The sequence below is a fragment of the Argentina silus genome, assembly GCF_951799395.1.
Source record: "Argentina silus genome assembly, chromosome: 5".
NCBI lineage: Eukaryota > Metazoa > Chordata > Actinopteri > Argentiniformes > Argentinidae > Argentina > Argentina silus.
The window spans coordinates 22290910-22305913 of record NC_139659.1 but is presented as its reverse complement, the minus strand read 5'-3'; positions in this window follow the sequence as shown (position 1 = coordinate 22305913).

Here is a 15004-nt window from a genome sequence, read left to right as displayed (position 1 = left end):
TGCTAAAGTTGAAGTATACTTATAGATAATCAAAGAAGAAATGTTTGCGATAAGAGAGAAAGCTTAGGAACTGTTACACGTTTTAAGATTAACCCAAACAGAATCACTTATGAAAATAGGAATCAAGTAGTGCTTACTTTTGAAGAAATCTTAGTCTGTTTCAACCAGCAAACAGTCTCTACTGGCAAGTAGTTGTTGAATTAATCACATAAAACTACCCCAACATGTAGCACTTACTGCATTATGAGATCAAGTCAATGCTAAAGTTAGGGTACCAATTGTGAAGTAAAGAGATTGCCGCATTTCCAGATCCTGTCCTGGCCACTTACTGGTTATCCCATGCTGTCAGTTTTCCCAAGAGCTCTTTTCCAAGCTGAATGGCCTCCAAGACTCCAACTGAAGTGCATTTCTGAACTGGGATGAGTTCATTTTAAATGACTTGGGACAGAAACTGATGGCTGTGTTGTTAACAGCTAGACCCCCTGTTACAAAAGGTTTGATCACCATGCTAATGTTGAATTAACAATTCAGATTCATAAGCCTGAACAATTGTCTGCCACCAATTCAACTGGGTCTTGGTTTGATAGAAAGACATGGGAATGGATTTCAAAATAGCATGATTGAATTAAGTTTGTCTTCCATGAGCATCAGAATTTCAAAATATGTGCTATGCCATGTTGTGGTGTCTCTTGGTGCACATGATCACCACCGAGTGAAATCCACAGTTACTGCTACCCCAAAGAGTAGCACTTACTTAATGGATAGAAATGAATGCCAATCTGTGAGGTAACTGTATTGTGAAGCTATGTGAACAGACCCTGTTGAAATATTTTTGATGAAAAAATAATGAACACAAGAATGTTGGTTGTATATTCCACAGTGACAGCTACTCCAACAAAAAGCACTTACTGAAAAACAACGTATCAATACTTCTGTTAGAGTTGCTGTGCTGGTATTACCATCCCATAATGATGCTTGCCAAAGGCAATTGTTGGGCTTTTAAAGCATTTGTGGTCATTAAATCCAGAGTCATACCCCAACTTGATAGCACTTTCTATTTCCAAATACAAGAGAGCTGCTAAAGTTGAAGTATACTTCTAGATAATCAAAGAAGAAATGTTTGCGATAAGAGAGAAAGCTTAGGAACTGTTACACGTTTTAAGATTAACCCAAACAGAATCACTTATGAAAATAGGAATCAAGTAGTGCTTACTTTTGAAGAAATCTTAGTCTGTTTCAACCAGCAAACAGTCTCCACTGGCAAGTAGTTGTTGAATTAATCACATAAAACTACCCCAACATGTAGCACTTACTGCATTATGAGATCAAGTCAACGCTAAAGTTAGGGTACCAATTGTGAAGTAAAGAGATTGCCGCATTTCCAGATCCTGTCCTGGCCACTTACTGGTTATCCCATGCTGTCAGTTTTCCCAAGAGCTCTTTTCCAAGCTGAATGGCCTCCAAGACTCCAACTGAAGTGCATTTCTGAACTGGGATGAGTTCATTTTAAATGACTTGGGACAGAAACTGATGGCTGTGTTGTTAACAGCTAGACCCCCTGTTACAAAAGGTTTGATCACCATGCTAATGTTGAATTAACAATTCAGATTCATAAGCCTGAACAATTGTCTGCCACCAATTCAACTGGGTCTTGGTTTGATAGAAAGACATGGGAATGGATTTCAAAATAGCATGATTGAATTAAGTTTGTCTTCCATGAGCATCAGAATTTCAAAATATGTGCTATGCCATGTTGTGGTGTCTCTTGGTGCACATGATCACCACCGAGTGAAATCCACAGTTACTGCTACCCCAAAGAGTAGCACTTACTTAATGGATAGAAATGAATGCCAATCTGTGAGGTAACTGTATTGTGAAGCTATGTGAACAGACCCTGTTGAAATATTTTTGATGAAAAAATAATGAACACAAGAATGTTGGTTGTATATTCCACAGTGACAGCTACTCCAACAAAAAGCACTTACTGAAAAACAACGTATCAATACTTCTGTTAGAGTTGCTGTGCTGGTATTACCATCCCATAATGATGCTTGCCAAAGGCAATTGTTGGGCTTTTAAAGCATTTGTGGTCATTAAATCCAGAGTCATACCCCAACTTGATAGCACTTTCTATTTCCAAATACAAGAGAGCTGCTAAAGTTGAAGTATACTTCTAGATAATCAAAGAAGAAATGTTTGCGATAAGAGAGAAAGCTTAGGAACTGTTACACGTTTTAAGATTAACCCAAACAGAATCACTTATGAAAATAGGAATCAAGTAGTGCTTACTTTTGAAGAAATCTTAGTCTGTTTCAACCAGCAAACAGTCTCTACTGGCAAGTAGTTGTTGAATTAATCACATAAAACTACCCCAACATGTAGCACTTACTGCATTATGAGATCAAGTCAACGCTAAAGTTAGGGTACCAATTGTGAAGTAAAGAGATTGCCGCATTTCCAGATCCTGTCCTGGCCACTTACTGGTTATCCCATGCTGTCAGTTTTCCCAAGAGCTCTTTTCCAAGCTGAATGGCCTCCAAGACTCCAACTGAAGTGCATTTCTGAACTGGGATGAGTTCATTTTAAATGACTTGGGACAGAAACTGATGGCTGTGTTGTTAACAGCTAGACTCCCTGTTACAAAAGGTTTGATCACCATGCTAATGTTGAATTAACAATTCAGATTCATAAGCCTGAACAATTGTCTGCCACCAATTCAACTGGGTCTTGGTTTGATAGAAAGACATGGGAATGGATTTCAAAATAGCATGATTGAATTAAGTTTGTCTTCCATGAGCATCAGAATTTCAAAATATGTGCTATGCCATGTTGTGGTGTCTCTTGGTGCACATGATCACCACCGAGTGAAATCCACAGTTACTGCTACCCCAAAGAGTAGCACTTACTTAATGGATAGAAATGAATGCCAATCTGTGAGGTAACTGTATTGTGAAGCTATGTGAACAGACCCTGTTGAAATATTTTTGATGAAAAAATAATGAACACAAGAATGTTGGTTGTATATTCCACAGTGACAGCTACTCCAACAAAAAGCACTTACTGAAAAACAACGTATCAATACTTCTGTTAGAGTTGCTGTGCTGGTATTACCATCCCATAATGATGCTTGCCAAAGGCAATTGTTGGGCTTTTAAAGCATTTGTGGTCATTAAATCCAGAGTCATACCCCAACTTGATAGCACTTTCTATTTCCAAATACAAGAGAGCTGCTAAAGTTGAAGTATACTTCTAGATAATCAAAGAAGAAATGTTTGCGATAAGAGAGAAAGCTTAGGAACTGTTACACGTTTTAAGATAAACCCAAACAGAATCACTTATGAAAATAGGAATCAAGTAGTGCTTACTTTTGAAGAAATCTTAGTCTGTTTCAACCAGCAAACAGTCTCTACTGGCAAGTAGTTGTTGAATTAATCACATAAAACTACCCCAACATGTAGCACTTACTGCATTATGAGATCAAGTCAATGCTAAAGTTAGGGTACCAATTGTGAAGTAAAGAGATTGCCGCATTTCCAGATCCTGTCCTGGCCACTTACTGGTTATCCCATGCTGTCAGTTTTCCCAAGAGCTCTTTTCCAAGCTGAATGGCCTCCAAGACTCCAACTGAAGTGCATTTCTGAACTGGGATGAGTTCATTTTAAATGACTTGGGACAGAAACTGATGGCTGTGTTGTTAACAGCTAGACCCCCTGTTACAAAAGGTTTGATCACCATGCTAATGTTGAATTAACAATTCAGATTCATAAGCCTGAACAATTGTCTGCCACCAATTCAACTGGGTCTTGGTTTGATAGAAAGACATGGGAATGGATTTCAAAATAGCATGATTGAATTAAGTTTGTCTTCCATGAGCATCAGAATTTCAAAATATGTGCTATGCCATGTTGTGGTGTCTCTTGGTGCACATGATCACCACCGAGTGAAATCCACAGTTACTGCTACCCCAAAGAGTAGCACTTACTTAATGGATAGAAATGAATGCCAATCTGTGAGGTAACTGTATTGTGAAGCTATGTGAACAGACCCTGTTGAAATATTTTTGATGAAAAAATAATGAACACAAGAATGTTGGTTGTATATTCCACAGTGACAGCTACTCCAACAAAAAGCACTTACTGAAAAACAACGTATCAATACTTCTGTTAGAGTTGCTGTGCTGGTATTACCATCCCATAATGATGCTTGCCAAAGGCAATTGTTGGGCTTTTAAAGCATTTGTGGTCATTAAATCCAGAGTCATACCCCAACTTGATAGCACTTTCTATTTCCAAATACAAGAGAGCTGCTAAAGTTGAAGTATACTTCTAGATAATCAAAGAAGAAATGTTTGCGATAAGAGAGAAAGCTTAGGAACTGTTACACGTTTTAAGATTAACCCAAACAGAATCACTTATGAAAATAGGAATCAAGTAGTGCTTACTTTTGAAGAAATCTTAGTCTGTTTCAACCAGCAAACAGTCTCTACTGGCAAGTAGTTGTTGAATTAATCACATAAAACTACCCCAACATGTAGCACTTACTGCATTATGAGATCAAGTCAATGCTAAAGTTAGGGTACCAATTGTGAAGTAAAGAGATTGCCGCATTTCCAGATCCTGTCCTGGCCACTTACTGGTTATCCCATGCTGTCAGTTTTCCCAAGAGCTCTTTTCCAAGCTGAATGGCCTCCAAGACTCCAACTGAAGTGCATTTCTGAACTGGGATGAGTTCATTTTAAATGACTTGGGACAGAAACTGATGGCTGTGTTGTTAACAGCTAGACCCCCTGTTACAAAAGGTTTGATCACCATGCTAATGTTGAATTAACAATTCAGATTCATAAGCCTGAACAATTGTCTGCCACCAATTCAACTGGGTCTTGGTTTGATAGAAAGACATGGGAATGGATTTCAAAATAGCATGATTGAATTAAGTTTGTCTTCCATGAGCATCAGAATTTCAAAATATTTGCTATGCCATGTTGTGGTGTCTCTTGGTGCACATGATCACCACCGAGTGAAATCCACAGTTACTGCTACCCCAAAGAGTAGCACTTACTTAATGGATAGAAATGAATGCCAATCTGTGAGGTAACTGTATTGTGAAGCTATGTGAACAGACCCTGTTGAAATATTTTTGATGAAAAAATAATGAACACAAGAATGTTGGTTGTATATTCCACAGTGACAGCTACTCCAACAAAAAGCACTTACTGAAAAACAACGTATCAATACTTCTGTTAGAGTTGCTGTGCTGGTATTACCATCCCATAATGATGCTTGCCAAAGGCAATTGTTGGGCTTTTAAAGCATTTGTGGTCATTAAATCCAGAGTCATACCCCAACTTGATAGCACTTTCTATTTCCAAATACAAGAGAGCTGCTAAAGTTGAAGTATACTTCTAGATAATCAAAGAAGAAATGTTTGCGATAAGAGAGAAAGCTTAGGAACTGTTACACGTTTTAAGATAAACCCAAACAGAATCACTTATGAAAATAGGAATCAAGTAGTGCTTACTTTTGAAGAAATCTTAGTCTGTTTCAACCAGCAAACAGTCTCTACTGGCAAGTAGTTGTTGAATTAATCACATAAAACTACCCCAACATGTAGCACTTACTGCATTATGAGATCAAGTCAATGCTAAAGTTAGGGTACCAATTGTGAAGTAAAGAGATTGCCGCATTTCCAGATCCTGTCCTGGCCACTTACTGGTTATCCCATGCTGTCAGTTTTCCCAAGAGCTCTTTTCCAAGCTGAATGGCCTCCAAGACTCCAACTGAAGTGCATTTCTGAACTGGGATGAGTTCATTTTAAATGACTTGGGACAGAAACTGATGGCTGTGTTGTTAACAGCTAGACCCCCTGTTACAAAAGGTTTGATCACCATGCTAATGTTGAATTAACAATTCAGATTCATAAGCCTGAACAATTGTCTGCCACCAATTCAACTGGGTCTTGGTTTGATAGAAAGACATGGGAATGGATTTCAAAATAGCATGATTGAATTAAGTTTGTCTTCCATGAGCATCAGAATTTCAAAATATTTGCTATGCCATGTTGTGGTGTCTCTTGGTGCACATGATCACCACCGAGTGAAATCCACAGTTACTGCTACCCCAAAGAGTAGCACTTACTTAATGGATAGAAATGAATGCCAATCTGTGAGGTAACTGTATTGTGAAGCTATGTGAACAGACCCTGTTGAAATATTTTTGATGAAAAAATAATGAACACAAGAATGTTGGTTGTATATTCCACAGTGACAGCTACTCCAACAAAAAGCACTTACTGAAAAACAACGTATCAATACTTCTGTTAGAGTTGCTGTGCTGGTATTACCATCCCATAATGATGCTTGCCAAAGGCAATTGTTGGGCTTTTAAAGCATTTGTGGTCATTAAATCCAGAGTCATACCCCAACTTGATAGCACTTTCTATTTCCAAATACAAGAGAGCTGCTAAAGTTGAAGTATACTTCTAGATAATCAAAGAAGAAATGTTTGCGATAAGAGAGAAAGCTTAGGAACTGTTACACGTTTTAAGATTAACCCAAACAGAATCACATATGAAAATAGGAATCAAGTAGTGCTTACTTTTGAAGAAATCTTAGTCTGTTTCAACTAGCAAACAGTCTCTACTGGCAAGTAGTTGTTGAATTAATCACATAAAACTACCCCAACATGTAGCACTTACTGCATTATGAGATCAAGTCAATGCTAAAGTTAGGGTACCAATTGTGAAGTAAAGAGATTGCCGCATTTCCAGATCCTGTCCTGGCCACTTACTGGTTATCCCATGCTGTCAGTTTTCCCAAGAGCTCTTTTCCAAGCTGAATGGCCTCCAAGACTCCAACTGAAGTGCATTTCTGAACTGGGATGAGTTCATTTTAAATGACTTGGGACAGAAACTGATGGCTGTGTTGTTAACAGCTAGACCCCCTGTTACAAAAGGTTTGATCACCATGCTAATGTTGAATTAACAATTCAGATTCATAAGCCTGAACAATTGTCTGCCACCAATTCAACTGGGTCTTGGTTTGATAGAAAGACATGGGAATGGATTTCAAAATAGCATGATTGAATTAAGTTTGTCTTCCATGAGCATCAGAATTTCAAAATATGTGCTATGCCATGTTGTGGTGTCTCTTGGTGCACATGATCACCACCGAGTGAAATCCACAGTTACTGCTACCCCAAAGAGTAGCACTTACTTAATGGATAGAAATGAATGCCAATCTGTGAGGTAACTGTATTGTGAAGCTATGTGAACAGACCCTGTTGAAATATTTTTGATGAAAAAATAATGAACACAAGAATGTTGGTTGTATATTCCACAGTGACAGCTACTCCAACAAAAAGCACTTACTGAAAAACAACGTATCAATACTTCTGTTAGAGTTGCTGTGCTGGTATTACCATCCCATAATGATGCTTGCCAAAGGCAATTGTTGGGCTTTTAAAGCATTTGTGGTCATTAAATCCAGAGTCATACCCCAACTTGATAGCACTTTCTATTTCCAAATACAAGAGAGCTGCTAAAGTTGAAGTATACTTCTAGATAATCAAAGAAGAAATGTTTGCGATAAGAGAGAAAGCTTAGGAACTGTTACACGTTTTAAGATTAACCCAAACAGAATCACTTATGAAAATAGGAATCAAGTAGTGCTTACTTTTGAAGAAATCTTAGTCTGTTTCAACCAGCAAACAGTCTCTACTGGCAAGTAGTTGTTGAATTAATCACATAAAACTACCCCAACATGTAGCACTTACTGCATTATGAGATCAAGTCAATGCTAAAGTTAGGGTACCAATTGTGAAGTAAAGAGATTGCCGCATTTCCAGATCCTGTCCTGGCCACTTACTGGTTATCCCATGCTGTCAGTTTTCCCAAGAGCTCTTTTCCAAGCTGAATGGCCTCCAAGACTCCAACTGAAGTGCATTTCTGAACTGGGATGAGTTCATTTTAAATGACTTGGGACAGAAACTGATGGCTGTGTTGTTAACAGCTAGACCCCCTGTTACAAAAGGTTTGATCACCATGCTAATGTTGAATTAACAATTCAGATTCATAAGCCTGAACAATTGTCTGCCACCAATTCAACTGGGTCTTGGTTTGATAGAAAGACATGGGAATGGATTTCAAAATAGCATGATTGAATTAAGTTTGTCTTCCATGAGCATCAGAATTTCAAAATATTTGCTATGCCATGTTGTGGTGTCTCTTGGTGCACATGATCACCACCGAGTGAAATCCACAGTTACTGCTACCCCAAAGAGTAGCACTTACTTAATGGATAGAAATGAATGCCAATCTGTGAGGTAACTGTATTGTGAAGCTATGTGAACAGACCCTGTTGAAATATTTTTGATGAAAAAATAATGAACACAAGAATGTTGGTTGTATATTCCACAGTGACAGCTACTCCAACAAAAAGCACTTACTGAAAAACAACGTATCAATACTTCTGTTAGAGTTGCTGTGCTGGTATTACCATCCCATAATGATGCTTGCCAAAGGCAATTGTTGGGCTTTTAAAGCATTTGTGGTCATTAAATCCAGAGTCATACCCCAACTTGATAGCACTTTCTATTTCCAAATACAAGAGAGCTGCTAAAGTTGAAGTATACTTCTAGATAATCAAAGAAGAAATGTTTGCGATAAGAGAGAAAGCTTAGGAACTGTTACACGTTTTAAGATTAACCCAAACAGAATCACTTATGAAAATAGGAATCAAGTAGTGCTTACTTTTGAAGAAATCTTAGTCTGTTTCAACCAGCAAACAGTCTCTACTGGCAAGTAGTTGTTGAATTAATCACATAAAACTACCCCAACATGTAGCACTTACTGCATTATGAGATCAAGTCAATGCTAAAGTTAGGGTACCAATTGTGAAGTAAAGAGATTGCCGCATTTCCAGATCCTGTCCTGGCCACTTACTGGTTATCCCATGCTGTCAGTTTTCCCAAGAGCTCTTTTCCAAGCTGAATGGCCTCCAAGACTCCAACTGAAGTGCATTTCTGAACTGGGATGAGTTCATTTTAAATGACTTGGGACAGAAACTGATGGCTGTGTTGTTAACAGCTAGACCCCCTGTTACAAAAGGTTTGAACACCATGCTAATGTTGAATTAACAATTCAGATTCATAAGCCTGAACAATTGTCTGCCACCAATTCAACTGGGTCTTGGTTTGATAGAAAGACATGGGAATGGATTTCAAAATAGCATGATTGAATTAAGTTTGTCTTCCATGAGCATCAGAATTTCAAAATATTTGCTATGCCATGTTGTGGTGTCTCTTGGTGCACATGATCACCACCGAGTGAAATCCACAGTTACTGCTACCCCAAAGAGTAGCACTTACTTAATGGATAGAAATGAATGCCAATCTGTGAGGTAACTGTATTGTGAAGCTATGTGAACAGACCCTGTTGAAATATTTTTGATGAAAAAATAATGAACACAAGAATGTTGGTTGTATATTCCACAGTGACAGCTACTCCAACAAAAAGCACTTACTGAAAAACAACGTATCAATACTTCTGTTAGAGTTGCTGTGCTGGTATTACCATCCCATAATGATGCTTGCCAAAGGCAATTGTTGGGCTTTTAAAGCATTTGTGGTCATTAAATCCAGAGTCATACCCCAACTTGATAGCACTTTCTATTTCCAAATACAAGAGAGCTGCTAAAGTTGAAGTATACTTCTAGATAATCAAAGAAGAAATGTTTGCGATAAGAGAGAAAGCTTAGGAACTGTTACACGTTTTAAGATAAACCCAAACAGAATCACTTATGAAAATAGGAATCAAGTAGTGCTTACTTTTGAAGAAATCTTAGTCTGTTTCAACTAGCAAACAGTCTCTACTGGCAAGTAGTTGTTGAATTAATCACATAAAACTACCCCAACATGTAGCACTTACTGCATTATGAGATCAAGTCAATGCTAAAGTTAGGGTACCAATTGTGAAGTAAAGAGATTGCCGCATTTCCAGATCCTGTCCTGGCCACTTACTGGTTATCCCATGCTGTCAGTTTTCCCAAGAGCTCTTTTCCAAGCTGAATGGCCTCCAAGACTCCAACTGAAGTGCATTTCTGAACTGGGATGAGTTCATTTTAAATGACTTGGGACAGAAACTGATGGCTGTGTTGTTAACAGCTAGACCCCCTGTTACAAAAGGTTTGATCACCATGCTAATGTTGAATTAACAATTCAGATTCATAAGCCTGAACAATTGTCTGCCACCAATTCAACTGGGTCTTGGTTTGATAGAAAGACATGGGAATGGATTTCAAAATAGCATGATTGAATTAAGTTTGTCTTCCATGAGCATCAGAATTTCAAAATATGTGCTATGCCATGTTGTGGTGTCTCTTGGTGCACATGATCACCACCGAGTGAAATCCACAGTTACTGCTACCCCAAAGAGTAGCACTTACTTAATGGATAGAAATGAATGCCAATCTGTGAGGTAACTGTATTGTGAAGCTATGTGAACAGACCCTGTTGAAATATTTTTGATGAAAAAATAATGAACACAAGAATGTTGGTTGTATATTCCACAGTGACAGCTACTCCAACAAAAAGCACTTACTGAAAAACAACGTATCAATACTTCTGTTAGAGTTGCTGTGCTGGTATTACCATCCCATAATGATGCTTGCCAAAGGCAATTGTTGGGCTTTTAAAGCATTTGTGGTCATTAAATCCAGAGTCATACCCCAACTTGATAGCACTTTCTATTTCCAAATACAAGAGAGCTGCTAAAGTTGAAGTATACTTATAGATAATCAAAGAAGAAATGTTTGCGATAAGAGAGAAAGCTTAGGAACTGTTACACGTTTTAAGATTAACCCAAACAGAATCACTTATGAAAATAGGAATCAAGTAGTGCTTACTTTTGAAGAAATCTTAGTCTGTTTCAACCAGCAAACAGTCTCTACTGGCAAGTAGTTGTTGAATTAATCACATAAAACTACCCCAACATGTAGCACTTACTGCATTATGAGATCAAGTCAATGCTAAAGTTAGGGTACCAATTGTGAAGTAAAGAGATTGCCGCATTTCCAGATCCTGTCCTGGCCACTTACTGGTTATCCCATGCTGTCAGTTTTCCCAAGAGCTCTTTTCCAAGCTGAATGGCCTCCAAGACTCCAACTGAAGTGCATTTCTGAACTGGGATGAGTTCATTTTAAATGACTTGGGACAGAAACTGATGGCTGTGTTGTTAACAGCTAGACCCCCTGTTACAAAAGGTTTGATCACCATGCTAATGTTGAATTAACAATTCAGATTCATAAGCCTGAACAATTGTCTGCCACCAATTCAACTGGGTCTTGGTTTGATAGAAAGACATGGGAATGGATTTCAAAATAGCATGATTGAATTAAGTTTGTCTTCCATGAGCATCAGAATTTCAAAATATGTGCTATGCCATGTTGTGGTGTCTCTTGGTGCACATGATCACCACCGAGTGAAATCCACAGTTACTGCTACCCCAAAGAGTAGCACTTACTTAATGGATAGAAATGAATGCCAATCTGTGAGGTAACTGTATTGTGAAGCTATGTGAACAGACCCTGTTGAAATATTTTTGATGAAAAAATAATGAACACAAGAATGTTGGTTGTATATTCCACAGTGACAGCTACTCCAACAAAAAGCACTTACTGAAAAACAACGTATCAATACTTCTGTTAGAGTTGCTGTGCTGGTATTACCATCCCATAATGATGCTTGCCAAAGGCAATTGTTGGGCTTTTAAAGCATTTGTGGTCATTAAATCCAGAGTCATACCCCAACTTGATAGCACTTTCTATTTCCAAATACAAGAGAGCTGCTAAAGTTGAAGTATACTTCTAGATAATCAAAGAAGAAATGTTTGCGATAAGAGAGAAAGCTTAGGAACTGTTACACGTTTTAAGATTAACCCAAACAGAATCACTTATGAAAATAGGAATCAAGTAGTGCTTACTTTTGAAGAAATCTTAGTCTGTTTCAACCAGCAAACAGTCTCCACTGGCAAGTAGTTGTTGAATTAATCACATAAAACTACCCCAACATGTAGCACTTACTGCATTATGAGATCAAGTCAACGCTAAAGTTAGGGTACCAATTGTGAAGTAAAGAGATTGCCGCATTTCCAGATCCTGTCCTGGCCACTTACTGGTTATCCCATGCTGTCAGTTTTCCCAAGAGCTCTTTTCCAAGCTGAATGGCCTCCAAGACTCCAACTGAAGTGCATTTCTGAACTGGGATGAGTTCATTTTAAATGACTTGGGACAGAAACTGATGGCTGTGTTGTTAACAGCTAGACCCCCTGTTACAAAAGGTTTGATCACCATGCTAATGTTGAATTAACAATTCAGATTCATAAGCCTGAACAATTGTCTGCCACCAATTCAACTGGGTCTTGGTTTGATAGAAAGACATGGGAATGGATTTCAAAATAGCATGATTGAATTAAGTTTGTCTTCCATGAGCATCAGAATTTCAAAATATGTGCTATGCCATGTTGTGGTGTCTCTTGGTGCACATGATCACCACCGAGTGAAATCCACAGTTACTGCTACCCCAAAGAGTAGCACTTACTTAATGGATAGAAATGAATGCCAATCTGTGAGGTAACTGTATTGTGAAGCTATGTGAACAGACCCTGTTGAAATATTTTTGATGAAAAAATAATGAACACAAGAATGTTGGTTGTATATTCCACAGTGACAGCTACTCCAACAAAAAGCACTTACTGAAAAACAACGTATCAATACTTCTGTTAGAGTTGCTGTGCTGGTATTACCATCCCATAATGATGCTTGCCAAAGGCAATTGTTGGGCTTTTAAAGCATTTGTGGTCATTAAATCCAGAGTCATACCCCAACTTGATAGCACTTTCTATTTCCAAATACAAGAGAGCTGCTAAAGTTGAAGTATACTTCTAGATAATCAAAGAAGAAATGTTTGCGATAAGAGAGAAAGCTTAGGAACTGTTACACGTTTTAAGATTAACCCAAACAGAATCACTTATGAAAATAGGAATCAAGTAGTGCTTACTTTTGAAGAAATCTTAGTCTGTTTCAACCAGCAAACAGTCTCTACTGGCAAGTAGTTGTTGAATTAATCACATAAAACTACCCCAACATGTAGCACTTACTGCATTATGAGATCAAGTCAACGCTAAAGTTAGGGTACCAATTGTGAAGTAAAGAGATTGCCGCATTTCCAGATCCTGTCCTGGCCACTTACTGGTTATCCCATGCTGTCAGTTTTCCCAAGAGCTCTTTTCCAAGCTGAATGGCCTCCAAGACTCCAACTGAAGTGCATTTCTGAACTGGGATGAGTTCATTTTAAATGACTTGGGACAGAAACTGATGGCTGTGTTGTTAACAGCTAGACCCCCTGTTACAAAAGGTTTGATCACCATGCTAATGTTGAATTAACAATTCAGATTCATAAGCCTGAACAATTGTCTGCCACCAATTCAACTGGGTCTTGGTTTGATAGAAAGACATGGGAATGGATTTCAAAATAGCATGATTGAATTAAGTTTGTCTTCCATGAGCATCAGAATTTCAAAATATGTGCTATGCCATGTTGTGGTGTCTCTTGGTGCACATGATCACCACCGAGTGAAATCCACAGTTACTGCTACCCCAAAGAGTAGCACTTACTTAATGGATAGAAATGAATGCCAATCTGTGAGGTAACTGTATTGTGAAGCTATGTGAACAGACCCTGTTGAAATATTTTTGATGAAAAAATAATGAACACAAGAATGTTGGTTGTATATTCCACAGTGACAGCTACTCCAACAAAAAGCACTTACTGAAAAACAACGTATCAATACTTCTGTTAGAGTTGCTGTGCTGGTATTACCATCCCATAATGATGCTTGCCAAAGGCAATTGTTGGGCTTTTAAAGCATTTGTGGTCATTAAATCCAGAGTCATACCCCAACTTGATAGCACTTTCTATTTCCAAATACAAGAGAGCTGCTAAAGTTGAAGTATACTTCTAGATAATCAAAGAAGAAATGTTTGCGATAAGAGAGAAAGCTTAGGAACTGTTACACGTTTTAAGATTAACCCAAACAGAATCACTTATGAAAATAGGAATCAAGTAGTGCTTACTTTTGAAGAAATCTTAGTCTGTTTCAACCAGCAAACAGTCTCTACTGGCAAGTAGTTGTTGAATTAATCACATAAAACTACCCCAACATGTAGCACTTACTGCATTATGAGATCAAGTCAATGCTAAAGTTAGGGTACCAATTGTGAAGTAAAGAGATTGCCGCATTTCCAGATCCTGTCCTGGCCACTTACTGGTTATCCCATGCTGTCAGTTTTCCCAAGAGCTCTTTTCCAAGCTGAATGGCCTCCAAGACTCCAACTGAAGTGCATTTCTGAACTGGGATGAGTTCATTTTAAATGACTTGGGACAGAAACTGATGGCTGTGTTGTTAACAGCTAGACCCCCTGTTACAAAAGGTTTGATCACCATGCTAATGTTGAATTAACAATTCAGATTCATAAGCCTGAACAATTGTCTGCCACCAATTCAACTGGGTCTTGGTTTGATAGAAAGACATGGGAATGGATTTCAAAATAGCATGATTGAATTAAGTTTGTCTTCCATGAGCATCAGAATTTCAAAATATGTGCTATGCCATGTTGTGGTGTCTCTTGGTGCACATGATCACCACCGAGTGAAATCCACAGTTACTGCTACCCCAAAGAGTAGCACTTACTTAATGGATAGAAATGAATGCCAATCTGTGAGGTAACTGTATTGTGAAGCTATGTGAACAGACCCTGTTGAAATATTTTTGATGAAAAAATAATGAACACAAGAATGTTGGTTGTATATTCCACAGTGACAGCTACTCCAACAAAAAGCACTTACTGAAAAACAACGTATCAATACTTCTGTTAGAGTTGCTGTGCTGGTATTACCATCCCATAATGATGCTTGCCAAAGGCAATTGTTGGGCTTTTAAAGCATTTGTGGTC